Source organism: Ovis canadensis, chromosome 6, assembly GCF_042477335.2.
Source record: "Ovis canadensis isolate MfBH-ARS-UI-01 breed Bighorn chromosome 6, ARS-UI_OviCan_v2, whole genome shotgun sequence".
Classification (NCBI taxonomy): Eukaryota; Metazoa; Chordata; class Mammalia; order Artiodactyla; family Bovidae; genus Ovis; species Ovis canadensis.
Window position 1 is genome coordinate 113,374,032 of NC_091250.1, and position 14,213 is coordinate 113,388,244.

A 14,213-nucleotide genomic window follows, 5' to 3' on the forward strand; every position below is an offset into this window, starting at 1 on the left:
GTACATTATATATTATAATAAAACATATTATATTATGTATTTATATAATATATTATTGTATTATATATATATAACATTATTATAGTGCAGCATTTTTTTTCAGTTTTAATAGTACATATAGTAATGATGCATCTTACAATCAACAGTATCTTAAATTGAATACATATGTTTCTGTGTGTATCTTCCTCTTACTGTCTTCTTTTGTTGTTGTTTTAGCACTATGTGCTTCCTGGGATAATTTCAATCTTCAGTTCAGCTCGGTTCAGTCACTCACTCAGTCGTGTCTGACTCTTTGTGACCCCATGAACTGCAGCATGCCAGGCCTCCCTGTCCATCACCAACTCCTGGAACAATTTCAATCTTCAGTTCAGTTCAGTTCAGTTCAGTCACTCAGTTGTGTCCGACTCCTTGCAACCCCATGAACTGCAGCACACCATGCCTCCCTGTCCATCACCAATTCCTGGAGTCCACCCAAACCCATGTCCATTGAGTTGGTGATGCCATCCAGCCATCTCATCCTCCATCGTCGCCTTCTCCTCCTGCCCTCAATCTTTCCCAGCCTCAGGGTCTTTTCAAATGAATCAGCTCTTCACATCAGGTGGCCAAAGTATTGGAGTTTCAGTTTCAACACCAGTCCTTCCAATGAACACCCAGGACTGGTCTTCTTTAGGATGGACTGGTTGCAGTCCAAGGGACTCTCAAGAGCCTTCTCCAACACCACAGTTCAAAAGCATCAATTCTTCAGCGCTCAGCTTTCTTTATACTCCAACTCTCACATTCATACATGACCACTGGAAAAACTACAGCCTTGACTAGACGGACCTTTGTTGGCAAAGTAATATCTCTGCTTTTTAATATGCTGTCTAGGTTGGTCATAACTTTCCTTCCAAAGAGTAAGCATTTTTTAATTTCATGGCTACAATCACAATCTGCAATGATTTTGCAGCCCAGAAAAATAAAGTCAGCCACTGTTTCCACTGTTTCCCCATCTATCTGCCATGAAGTGATGGGACCGGATGGCATGATCTTAGTTTTCTGAATGTTGAGCTTTAAGCCAACTTTTTCACTCTCCTCTTTCACTTTCATCAAGAGGCTCTTCAGTTCTTCTTCACTTTCTGCCATAAGGCTGGTGTCATCTTTCAATCTTAGAGGTCTATAAATCTGGTAAATAAACCTTAGTTACTAGGAGAAAACAAATATAGCAATAATGAAACATGTCAACATTCACCACACAGAAATCGAGCCCTGCATTTGTTGAGCTGATTACAGTGTAACCAATCTTTGGGAACAGAGTTCCAAGAGAAAACACAGCCAATGAACCACACTATCTCCACATCAGAAAATAATGACCCATGAAACTAACTGAAGGTTATCAGGCTCAGACTTCATGGATACATTATCATACTTACAAATGATTAAAATGACTTTCAATGCATGAATGTGCAGAAGTAAATTTTCTATAATGTTAAGATACACAGGCAGTGGATAATCCCTGCTACTAAAACCACAAGTGCTAAGGGGCGGTCCTAAGATGGCAGAGGAATAGGACAGGGAGACCACTTTCTCCCTCACAAATTCATCAAAAAAACATTTCAACGCTGAGCAAACTCCACAAAACAACTTCTGAATGCTGGCAGAGGACATCAGGCAACCAGAAAAGCAGACCATTGTCTTAAAAAACAGGTAGGAAAAAATATAAAAGATGAAAAAAGAGACAAAGGAGGTGGGGAGGGAGCTCTGTCCTGGGAAGGGAAACCCATCCCGGGAAGGGAATCTTAAGAAGAGAGGTTTCCAAACACCAGGAAACACTCTCCCTGCCGAGTCTGTACCAAGCCTTGGAAGCACAGAGGGCAACATAACAGGAAGGAAAAATAAACAAATAATTAAAACCAACAGATTACAAGCCCAACAGTAACTCCCCCAGCAGAAAAGCAGTGCAGATGCCTGTATCCACCATTATCAACTGGGGGCAGGGCTGGGAGGCACGGGAGGCACGGGCTGCAGTGCTTTGTAAGAATTGGGCAGGAACGCCCCACGTGTAACCAGAAGGAACTAACTTGGGCTAGCAAACCAGACTGTGGGATAGCTACCACGCGAAAAGCTCGAACATAAGACACCGCCAGGACCGCGCACAGAACAAAGGACTGAACGGAAATAGCCGGCTGCAGACCATCCCCCACCAGGGACAGGCAGCCAGAGCCGTAAGAGCTGGAAGGGGGCAATCGCAGCCCCGGAGAGACTTTACCTACCAAACTGCAAGCAGGCTTCTTTGCTAAGACTTCTTGGGGTCCTGAACAGTCACCATCCGCCTGACAAGGTGCGCCAGTCGTACACCCAGAAAACTGAGCAGCAGAGACGGGAAAGGTGATAAGTCGCAGCAACCGCGTTCGCCAAACACCTGAGCTACTCGGACCTGGGAAGGGCACAAAACGCAGTCCCAACTGAATCTGCACCTCAGAGCTACCTGAGCACCGAACCTGAGCAGCTTAGACCGGGGAGGTGCACGCAGCCTAGGGGCGGCCTCAGACAGTTCCCGGCGGAGCAACGTAGAACCTCCGCGGTTTGTAAGCAGCAAGCAGGGGCAGGCCCAGCGGGGCTGAGACACTGCGTGCACACGACAGTGTTATTTGTTTGCAGCATCCCTCCCTCCCCACAGCGCAACTGAACAAGTGAGCCTTAAAAAAGAAGAAAACAGTGTCCACCACCACTCCCCCTGTGTCAGGACAGAAATCAGACACTGAAGAGACCAGCAAACAGAAGTTAAACAGAGGGAACCGCCCTGGAAGTGACCCCACACTGCCCACAACACCAGAGAAAGGGCCAGTTATATCTTTACTATTTTTACGATCATTCTTTTTCTTGTTTTTGTTCGTTTGTTTTTTGTTGATGTTGTTGTGTGGTTGTTTTTTCTCCTTTTTTTTCCTAACTTTTTAAAATTGTTAAGTCCTCTATTTCTCCTTTAATTTTTATTTCTATAACCTACTATTACTTTTCAAAAAAAAAGACCCTATTTCTTAAAGCAAACACAATATATAGTCTATGTGTGGTTGTTGTTGTTGTTTTTTAATAATTCTTGTGGCTTTTTATTCTCCTTTTTTTCTTTAATATTGTATTTTTGAAAATCCAACCTCTACTCTAGATTTTTAATCTTTGCTTTTTAGTTTTTGTTGTCAATTTTGTACATTTAAAAACCCAAACTTTACTACCCTATTTTACCTGAGAGCGAGATTACTACCTTGACCACTGTCTCCTCCTTTGGACTCTCCTTTTTCTCCATCAGGTCGCCTCTGTCTCTTCACTCCCCCTTCTCTTCTCTACCCAACTCTGGGAATCTCTGTGTGTTCCAGATGGTGGAGAACACTTAGGGAACTGGTTACTTGCTGGATCTGTCTCTCTCCTTTTCATTTCCCTCTTTTATCCTCCTGGCCACCTCTGTCTCCCTCCTCCCTCTCCTCTTCCCTGTATAACTCCGAGAATACCTCTGAGCGGTCCAGACTGTGGAGTGCACATAAGGAAGTGATTACTGGCTAGCTTGCTTTCTCCTCTTTTGATCCCACATCATCTCATTCCAGTCACCTCTAACTACCCCCTCCCTCTTCTCTTCTCCATGTAACTTAGTGAACCTCTCTGGGTGTCCCTCAATGTGGAGAAACTTTTCATCTTTAACCTAGATGTTTTATCATCGGTGCTGTATAGATGGAGAAGTCTTGAGGCTACTGTAAAAATAAAACTGAAAACCAGAAGCAGGAGGCTTAAGTCCAAATCCTGAGAACATCAGAGAACTCCTGAATCCAGGGAACATTAATCAATAGGAGCTCATCAAATGCCTCCATACCTACACTGAAACCAAGCACCACCCAAGGGCCAACAAGTTCCAGAGCAAGACATACCATGCAAATTCTCCAGCAACACAGGAACACACCCCTGAACTTCAATATACAGGCAGCTCAAAGTTACTCCAAACCATTGATGTCTCATAACCCATTACTGGTCACTCCATTGCACTCCAGAGAGAAGAAATCCAGCTTCACCCACCAGACTCCAACACAAGCCTCCCTAACCAAGAAACCTTGACAAGCCACTGATACAACCCCACCCACAGTGAGGAAGCTCCATAATAAAGAGATTCCCACAAATTCCCAGAATATAGAAAGGCCACCCCAAACGCAGCAATATAACCAAGATGAAGAGACAGAAGAATATACAGCAGGTAAAGGAACAGGATAAATGCCCACCAAACCAAACCAAAGAGGAGGAGATAGGGAATCTACCTGAGAAAGAATTCCGAATATTGATAGTGAAAATGATCCAAAATCTTGAAGTCAAAATGGAATCACAGATAAATAGCCTGGAGACAAGGATTGAGAAGATGCAAGAAAGGTTTAACAAGGACCTAGAAGAAATAAAAAAGAGTCAATATATAATGAATAATGCAATAAATGAGATCAGAAACACTCTTGAGGGAACAAACAGTAGAATAACAGAGGCAGAAGACAGGATTAGTGAAATAGAAGATAGAATGGTAGAAACAAATGAATCAGAGAGGAAAAAAGAAAGACGAATTAAAAGAAATGAGGACAATCTCAGAGACCTCCAGGACAATATGAAACACTCCAACATTCGAATTATAGGAGTCCCAGAAGAAGAAGACAAAAAGAAAGACCATGAGAAAATCCTTGAGGAGATAAGAGTTGAAAACTTCCCTAAAATGGGGAAGGAAATAATCACCCAAGTCCAAGAAACACACAGAGTCCCAAACAGGATAAACCCAAGGCGAAACACCCCAAGACACATATTAATCAAATTAACAAAGATCAAACACAAAGAACAAATATTAAAAGCAGCAAGGGAAAAACAACAAACAACAAACAAGGGGATTCCCATAAGGATAACAGCTGATCTTTCCATAGAAACTCTTCAGGCCAGGAGGGAATGGCAAGACATACTTAAAGTGATGAAAGACAATAACCTACAGCCCAGATTACTGTACCCAGCAAGGATCTCATTCAAATATGAAGGAGAAATCAAAAGCTTTACAGACAAGCAAAAGCTGAGAGAATTCAGCACCACCAAACCAGCTCTCCAACAAATTCTAAAGGATATTCTCTAGACAGGAAACACAAAAAGGGTGTATAAACCTGAACCCAAAACAATAAAGAAAATGGTAACGGGATCATACTTATCAATAATTACCTTAAACGTAAATGGGTTGAACGCCCCAACCAAAAGGCAAAGACTGGCCGAATGGATACAAAAACAAGACCCCTCTATATGCTGCTTACAAGAGACCCACCTCAAAACAAGGGACACATACAGACTGAAAGTGAAGGGCTGGAAAAAGATATACCACGCAAATAGAGACCAAAAGAAAGCAGGAGTGGCAATACTCATATCCGATAAAATAGACTTTAAAACAAAGGCTGTGAAAAGAGACAAAGAAGGCCACTACATAATGATCAAAGGATCAATCCAAGAAGAAGATATAACAATTATAAATATATATGCACCCAATATAGGAGCACTGCAATATCTAAGACAAATGCTAACAAGTATGAAAGGGGAAATCAACAATAACACAATAATAGTGGGAGACTTTAATACCCCACTCACACCTATGGACAGATCAACTAAACAGAAAATTAACAAAGAAACGCAAACTTTAAATGATACATTAGATCAGTTAGACCTAATTGATATCTATAGGACATTTCACCCCAAAACAATGAATTTCACCTTTTTTTCAAGTGCTCATGGAACCTTCTCCAGGATAGATCACATCCTGGGCCATAAATCTAAACTTGATAAATTCAAAAAAATCGAAATCATTCCAAGCATCTTTTCTGACCATAATGCATTAAGATTAGATCTCAATTACAGGAGAAAAACTATTAAAAATTCCAACATATGGAGGCTGAACAACACACCTCTGAATAACCAACAAATCACAGAAGAAATCAAAAAAGAAATCAAAATATGCATAGAAACTAATGAAAATGAAAACACAACAACCCAAAACCTGTGGGACACTATAAAAGCAGTGCTAAGAGGAAAGTTCATAGCAATACAGGCATACCTCAAGAAACAACAAAAAAGCCAAATAAATAACCTAAGTCTACACTTAAAGCAACTAGAAAAGGAAGAATTGGAGAACCCCAGAGTTAGTAGAAGGAAAGAAATCTTAAAAATTAGGGCAGAAATAAATGCAAAAGAAACAAAAGAGACCATAGCAAAAATCAACAAAGCCAAAAGCTGGTTCTTTGAAAGGATAAATAAAATTGACAAACCATTAGCCAGACTCATCAAGAAACAAAGAGAGAAAAATCAAATCAATAAAATTAGAAATGAAAATGGAGAGATCACAACAGACAACACAGAAATACAAAGGATCATAAGAGACTACTATCAGCAATTATATGCCAATAAAATGGACAACGTGGAAGAAATGGACAAATTCTTAGAAAAGTACAACTTTCCAAAACTGAACCAGGAAGAAATAGAAAATCTTAACAGACCCATCACAAGCACAGAAATTGAAATGGTAATCAGAAATCTTCCAGCAAACAAAAGCCCAGGTCCAGACGGCTTCACAGCTGAATTCTACCAAAATTTTCGAGAAGAGCTAACACCTATCCTCCTCAAACTCTTCCAGAAAACTGCAGAGGAAGGTAAACTTCCAAACTCATTCTATGAGGCCACCATCACCCTAATACCAAAACCTGACAAAGATGCCACAAAAAAAGAAAACTACAGGCCAATATCACTGATGAACATAGATGCAAAAATCCTCAACAAAATTCTAGCAATCAGAATCCAACCACACATTAAAAAGATCATACACCATGACCAAGTGGGCTTTATCCCAGGGATGCAAGGATTCTTCAATATCCACAAATCAATCAGTGTAATTCACCACATTAACAAATTGAAAAATAAAAACCATATGATTATCTCAATAGATGCAGAGAAGGCCTTTGACAAAATTCAACATCCATTTATGATAAAAACTCTCCAGAAAGCAGGAATAGAAGGAACATACCTCAACATAATAATAGCTATATATGACAAACCCACAGCAAACATTATCCTCAATGGTGAAAAATTGAAAGCATTTCCCCTAAAGTCAGGAACAAGACAAGGGTGCCCACTTTCACCGCTACTATTCAACATAGTTCTGGAAGTTTTGGCCACAGCAATCATAAAGAAAAAGAAATAAAAGGAATCCAAATTGGAAAACAAGAAGCAAAACTCCCACTGTTTGCAGATGATATGATCCTCTACATAGAAAACCAGAAAGACTCTACCAGAAAATTACTAGAGCTAATCAATGAATATAGTAAAGTTGCAGGATATAAAATCAACACACAGAAATCCCTTGCATTCCTATACACGAATAATGAGAAAGTAGAAAAAGAAATTAAGGAAACAATTCCATTCACCATTGCAACGAAAAGAATAAAATACTTAGGAATATATCTATCTAAAGAAACTAAAGACCTATATGTAGAAAACTATAAGACACTGATGAAAGAAATCAAAGAGGACACTAATAGATGGAGAAATATACCATTTTCATGGATCAGAAGAATCAATATAGTGAAAATGAGTATACTACCCAAAGCAAACTACAGATTCAATGCAATCCCTGTCAAGCTACCAGCGGTATTTTTCACAGAACTAGAACAAATAATTTCAAGATTTGTATGGAAATACAAAAAACCTCGAATAGCCAAAGCAATCTTGAGAAAGAAGAATGGAACTGGAGGAATCAACTTGCCTGACTTCAGGCTCTACTACAAAGCCACAGTCATCAAGACAGTATGGTACTGGCACAAAGACAGAAATATAGATCAATGGAACAAAACAGAAAGCCCAGAGATAAATCCACACACATATGGACATCTTATCTTTGACAAAGGAGGCAAGAATATACAATGGAGTAAAGATAATCTCTTTAACAAGTGGTGCTGGGAAAACTGGTCAACCACTTGTAAAAGAATGAAACTAGATCACTTTCTAACACCGCACACAAAAATAAACTCAAAATGGATTAAAGATCTAAATGTAAGACCAGAAACTATAAAACTCCTAGAGGAGAACATAGGCAAAACACTCTCAGACATAAATCACAGCTGGATCCTCTATGATCCACTCCCAGAATTCTGGAAATAAAAGCAAAAATAAACAAATGGGACCTAATTAAAATTAAAAGTTTCTGCACAACAAAGGAAACTATAAGCAAGGTGAAAAGACAGCCTTCTGAATGGGAGAAAATAATAGCAAATGAAGCAACGGACAAACAACTAATCTCAAAAATATACAAGCAACTCATGCAGCTCAATTCCAGAAAAATAAACGACCCAATCGAAAAATGGGCCAAAGAACTAAATAGACATTTCTCCAAAGAAGACATACGGATGGCTAACAAACACATGAAAAGATGCTCAATATCACTCATTATTAGAGAAGTCCAAATCAAGACCACAGTGAGGTACCACTTCACACCAGTCAGAATGGCTGCGATCCAAAAATCTACAAGCAATAAATGCTGGAGAGGGTGTGGAGAAAAGGGAACCCTCTTGCACTGTTGGTGGGAATGCAAACTAGTACAGCCACTATGGAGAACAGTGTGGAGATTCCTTAAAAAATTGCAAATAGAACTGCCTTATGACCCAGCAATCCCACTGCTGGGCATACACACCGAGGAAACCAGAATTGAAAGAGACACATGTACCCCAATGTTCATCGCAGCACTGTTTAAAATAGCCAGGACATGGAACAACCTAGATGTCCATCAGCAGATGAATGGATAAGAAAGCTGTGGTACATATACACAATGGAGTATTACTCAGCCATTAAAAAGAATTCATTTGAATCAGTTCTAATGAGATGGATGAAATTGGAGCCGATTATACGGAGTGAAGTAAGCCAGAAAGAAAAACACCAATACAGTATACTAACACATATATATGGAATTTAGAAAGATGGTAATGATGACCCTGTATGCAAGACAGCAAAAGAGACACAAGATGTATACAGCGGACTTTCAGACTCTGAGGGAGAGGGTGGGATGATTTGGGAGAATGGCACTGAAGCATGCATACTATCATGTAAGAAACGAATCGCCAGTCTATGTTTGATGCAGGATACAGGATGCTTGGGGCTGGTGCACAGGGATGATCCAGAGAGATGATATGGGGTGGGAGGTGGGAGGGGGGTTCATGTTTGGGAACTCATGTACACCCGTGGTGGATTCATGTCAATGTATGGCAAAACCAATACAGCATTATAAAGTAAAATAAAGTAAAAATAAAAAATGTTTTTAAAAAACCACAAGTGCTAAAAGTAATTTGATCTTCTCTATACTCTATGCTGATGGAGTCAGTCAGTCCCAATCAGCCTCATTAATCTTACTTTCCACTTCCGAGATGTTTAGCTCTTACAATCTGTAATTTTCCTGATTTTTCCCTTCCCTTTTCTCCTCTTTATTTAGGTCACATTTGGACTATATTAAACTTGAAGTCAGAGTTTTCAAAATTACTTCATCTGATCACTATTTCCTTCACTTTTCTTTTAGAGAATCTTTTGCCTGGTAAGACACTTCATCCAAAACATTCAAAAGAAATTTACTGGGTGCCCTCTGTCTGTTACAGATCAAGGATAAAAAAGTGAATGAGACCATCTTGTCTTTGCTTCTCAAAATATGGACCATGGCCTGGGAGCTTTGGTGTCTCCTGGAAACCTGCCAGAAAGGCAGAATCTCAGACCTCACTCAGATCCACTGTAGTCTTCAGAGTTCTTCAGAGAAACAGAACCAACAGAAAGAGAGGGAGGCAGGAGGAAAGAGATTTATTATAAGGAACCGGCTCACACGGTTATGGAGGCTGACAAGTCCCAAGATCCACAGGGTGACTTGGCAAGCCAGAGACACAGGAGGGCCAATGGTGCAGCTCGAGTTCAAAGCTGACAGACTTGAGATCCAGGAAGAACTGATGAATCAATTTGAGCCCAAAGGCAGGAAGACACCTTTGTCCAACTTCAAAAGTAATCAAACAGGAGGAATTTTCACTTCCTTGGGGAAGAGTCAGCCTTTTTGTTCTACTCAGGCCTTCAACTAATTGCATGAGGCCCATCTGCAATAGAGAGGGCCATCTGCTTGACTCTATTTAATAATATTTGATCATATACCTGGGAACTCAGTCAAGCTGAAACCTAAAATTAACCTTCACACCTGGATTCTGAGGATCCTCCAGGGGATCTTCCCAACCTAGGGACTGAACCTGCAACTCTTATGTCTCCTGCATTGGCAGGCAGGTTGTTTACCACTAGCGCCACCTGGGAAGCTCAAGCAGACCAGGGAAGAATTCACAGAAACCTTCACAGAAGAGGGGGCCCTGGACTAAATGTTAAAGGTGAACAGGAGTTTCTTATGCATGGCCTCTGCAGTGACACTGCCTGGATCTGAAGGAGTAACTTTACCACTTATCAGTTATGTGACCTGAGGTGAGTAATTTAACCTCACTGCGCCTCAATTTCCCTATCTGTAAAATAGGAAAAATTATAATACCCACCTCAAAAGAGCATTGTGCACCACGGAGGCCCTGTGATAATTATATAAGCTAATATATGCAAAGTTAAAATAACGCCTGACACTTATTATGCACTAAACTATCATCATCATCATGTTTTTAGATCTTCTACTTCACACGGTAGCTTCCCTGGTGGCTCAGACGGTAAAGAATCCACCTGCAATGTGAAAGACCTGGGTTCGATCCCTGGGTTGGGAAGATCCCCTGGAGGAGGACATGCCCACCCACTCCAGTATTCTTGCCTGGAGAATCCCATGGACAGAGGAGCCTGGCAGCCTACAGTCCATGGGTTTGCAAAGAGTCTGATACCACTAAGCAACTAAGCACAGCACAATCCACAAGGTAGCTAGTGTTTGCAGATCATTTTAGTTAATATTAGATTTCCCTCTGTGCTGTTAACAAAGGCATCACCCTTCATAAATAAGCTTCCAGGATTCTCTTAAGACAAAAGAACCACATATAAATGCAAAGGTCCTTAGAAATCCTAGGGAAAACCACAGCAACAAAGACCCTCAGTAATCACTAGAAATGACATTTATTGTGTGCTTACTTTAAGCCAGAAACCACCATAAGCATGAAGCTGCACTAATTCTCCTAATCCCATCATTTGAGGAAGGCAGTGTTGTTTCCTCACTTTGCAGATGAAGAGACAGAGACATAGAAAAGTTAAGCAACTTACTCAGGTTCACAGAGATAGTAAACAGCAGAGGTGACATTTATAACCAGGTGTGCTAGCTCCACAGCCTACACATGTAACCACTAGGTCACACTGTCTCTCAATAGGCTAAAATTTCAGGAGAAGAATTTAGGAAAATGATTAATAAATCTGAGAAGTGACAATTTTTTAATTAAATGTATTTATTTTTAATTGAAGAATAACTGCCTTACAGTATTGTGTTGGTTTCTGCCAAATATCAACATGAATCAGCCATAGGTATACCTAAGGCCCCTTCCTCTTGAACCTCCCTCCCACCTCCCTCCCCATGCCACCCCTCTAGGTTGTTACAGAGCCCCAGTTTGAATTCCCTGAGTCATACAGCAAGTTCCCATTGGCTATGCATTTGCAGGAGGAGAAGGGGTCGGCAGAGGATGAGATGGTTGGATGGCATCACTGACTCAATGGACATGGGTTTGGGTGGACTCCAGGAGTTGGTGATGGACAGGGAGGCCTGGCGTGCTGCGGTTCATGGGGTCGCAAAGAGTCAGACATGACTGAGCAACTAAACTGAACTGAATGTAAGTGTCCACTTACATTAAATAACTGAATGTTATTTTCCCACTCTTTTCCTTCCTTTCACTCACACGTCTGTAGATTGGATAAGCACCACAGATGTAGACTAGTCTTTTCTTTCCACTATAAGTTCAAAATGGCAAAGGATTTCAAAGATACACTAAATATAGAATAGCAACATCAGAGGTGACCAAAGGGAATCTATTTCCTATAATAGGGTAAAGTTAGTAGATATACCAATTAAGCCTGCTGCTGCTGCTGCTGCTAAGTTGCTTCAGTCGTGTCCGACTCGGTGCGATCCCATAGACAGCAGCCCACCAGGCTCCCCTGTCCCTGGGATTCTCCAGGCAAGAACACTGGAGTGGGTTGCCATTTCCTTCTCCAATGCATGAAAGCAAAAAGTGAAAGTGAAGTCGCTCAGTCATGTCTGACTCTTAGCGACCCCATGGACTGCAGCCTACCAGGCTTCTCCGTCTATGGGATTTTCCAAGCAAGAGTACTAGAGTGGAGTGCCATTGCCTTCTCCAACCAATTAAGCCTACACAAATACAAAAGCTCAAACACAATAAAAATTTATTTCTTGTTAAAGTAAGAATATAAGATCAGGCTTCCCCGGTGGCTCAGTGGTAAAGAATCTGCCTACCAATGTAGGAGACAGGGATGGGTTCAATTCCTGATTCGGGAAAATCCCACATGCTGCAGGGTGACCAAGCCCATGCACCACAGCTACTGAGCCTGCGCTCTGGAGCCCATGCTCCACAGCAAGAGAAGCCGCTGCAGTGAGAAGCCTGCGTGCAGTAACTAGAGAGCGACCCCTGCTGGGTGCAGCTGCAGAAAAGCCTGTGCAGCAACAAAGACTAGGCACAGCCACAAATAATATAAATAAATAATGAACCTTTTTCAAAAGAAAAGAATACAAGGTGGATGTTCCCAGCTGGTAGGTGGAGCCGCTCTTCACCATGGCTCCATCCTGTGGTTCCACCAAGCCTGAGGCGGTTGGGGGTGGGGGAAGGGGGCAAGGGCAGGGGTGTTATCTGCATCCAGTCAATAGAAAAAAAGCAGAAACATGGAGGAAGCATCCTTCCTCTTACACGCTCTGGCCAGGAAGTGACACACATCACTCCCGATCACATTCCATTAGTTAGAAATAGCTACATGGCCATGCTTAGGTGCAAAAAGGGCTGGGAAATTTAGCCTCAGATGGATAGCTACTTAGCAGGGACAACTCTGCACTACAGAAAGAGGAGCATGAATTGGGGGTACAGTTAGCCCCCTCTGCCACATTCTTCCCATGGGTATCCAGTGGGCTCTCCATCACTCAGACATACATGATATGCCTGTGAGAGAGAAGCTGATTGGAAAACAAAAGCCCTGTTTCTACAGCACATCCCAGGCACTAACAGCTGAGTGAGAGTACTAAATATGGAGATAAACCATCGTCTCCTACACCTGACTGTAAAGCCAAGACAGGGAGGCCTGGTGTGCTGCGATTCATGGGGTCGCAAAGAGTCGGACACGACTAAGTGACTGAACTGAACTGAACTGAACTGAGGCTCTTATAATCCTCGCCCATCTCTTGGTATTAAACAAACAAATATGTGCAGTCAATATTTTGAGTTTACTTAATACCTGCTGATTAAGACACCTGATTATGCTGATGAAAAATATTTCTGGTGTCAGCACACAAATATTCTGTCATTTTTAAATGAAGAAAATGATCTGAAATGGTTAAAATCCCAAGTAAGTGATTACTATGCAGTAAACTGAATGAACGGCGTGAATCTGAGCTCCTTAAAACCAGCACTTCTCTCAGCTGAGTTCCAACTGGCTTTCAGAATAGCAGAGAGAAGGGTCTGATGTATTCAATGCCAGTGTACTTCCTTAAAAATATTTCCCAAGTTGTAATTCTAATCTAGATCTAAAGAATCTATTTCAATAAAATAGAAAATAAAAATGCAACTTTAAATGTGCACTTAGCCCCTTCTAGGGAAGCTTATTACCATTTTATAAAAACTTATTCAGGCAGACCTGAGAACCTAGGAAATACTTCTCTTGTCCAAGTAGATTATTTTGCAAAGTTAGATTTAAATGTCAAGGATGTCAAGCCTAGAGCTGTCTCTACTTTCTTTTTCTTATTATTATAAATTTATTTATTATAGAGACTAATTACTTTACAATATTGTCTTCTTTATGTTTCTTTATAGCATTTAATAATAAAATTAGAGCTGTATTAAATGTTTCAAGCTTGAGGTTGGTAGCAAGTATATTCAGTTCAGTTCAGCCACTCAGTCATTTCTGGCTCTTTGCGACCCCATGAACCACAGCACTCCAGGCCTCCCTGTCCATCACCAACTCTCAGAATTCACTAAAACTCAAGTCCATCGAGTCAGTGATGC

The 14,213-nt window shown here is 41.0% G+C and overlaps 1 protein-coding gene across 2 annotated transcripts in view; it reads right to left on the minus strand.

Annotated features, from left to right (window-relative positions):
* The window catches only part of RASGEF1B (RasGEF domain family member 1B), a 667,380-nt gene that overhangs the window by 556,425 nt on the left and 96,742 nt on the right, over window positions 1–14,213 (minus strand). The window contains exon 1 of one of the 2 annotated variants that reach the window (XM_069594461.1): window positions 2,250–2,480. The exons of the other annotated variant lie outside the window; for it this stretch is intronic. The gene's annotated coding sequence lies outside the window, so the exon portion shown is untranslated. Of the gene's footprint in view, window positions 1–2,249; window positions 2,481–14,213 lie in introns of those variants that run through there. 2 annotated transcript variants of the gene reach the window in all.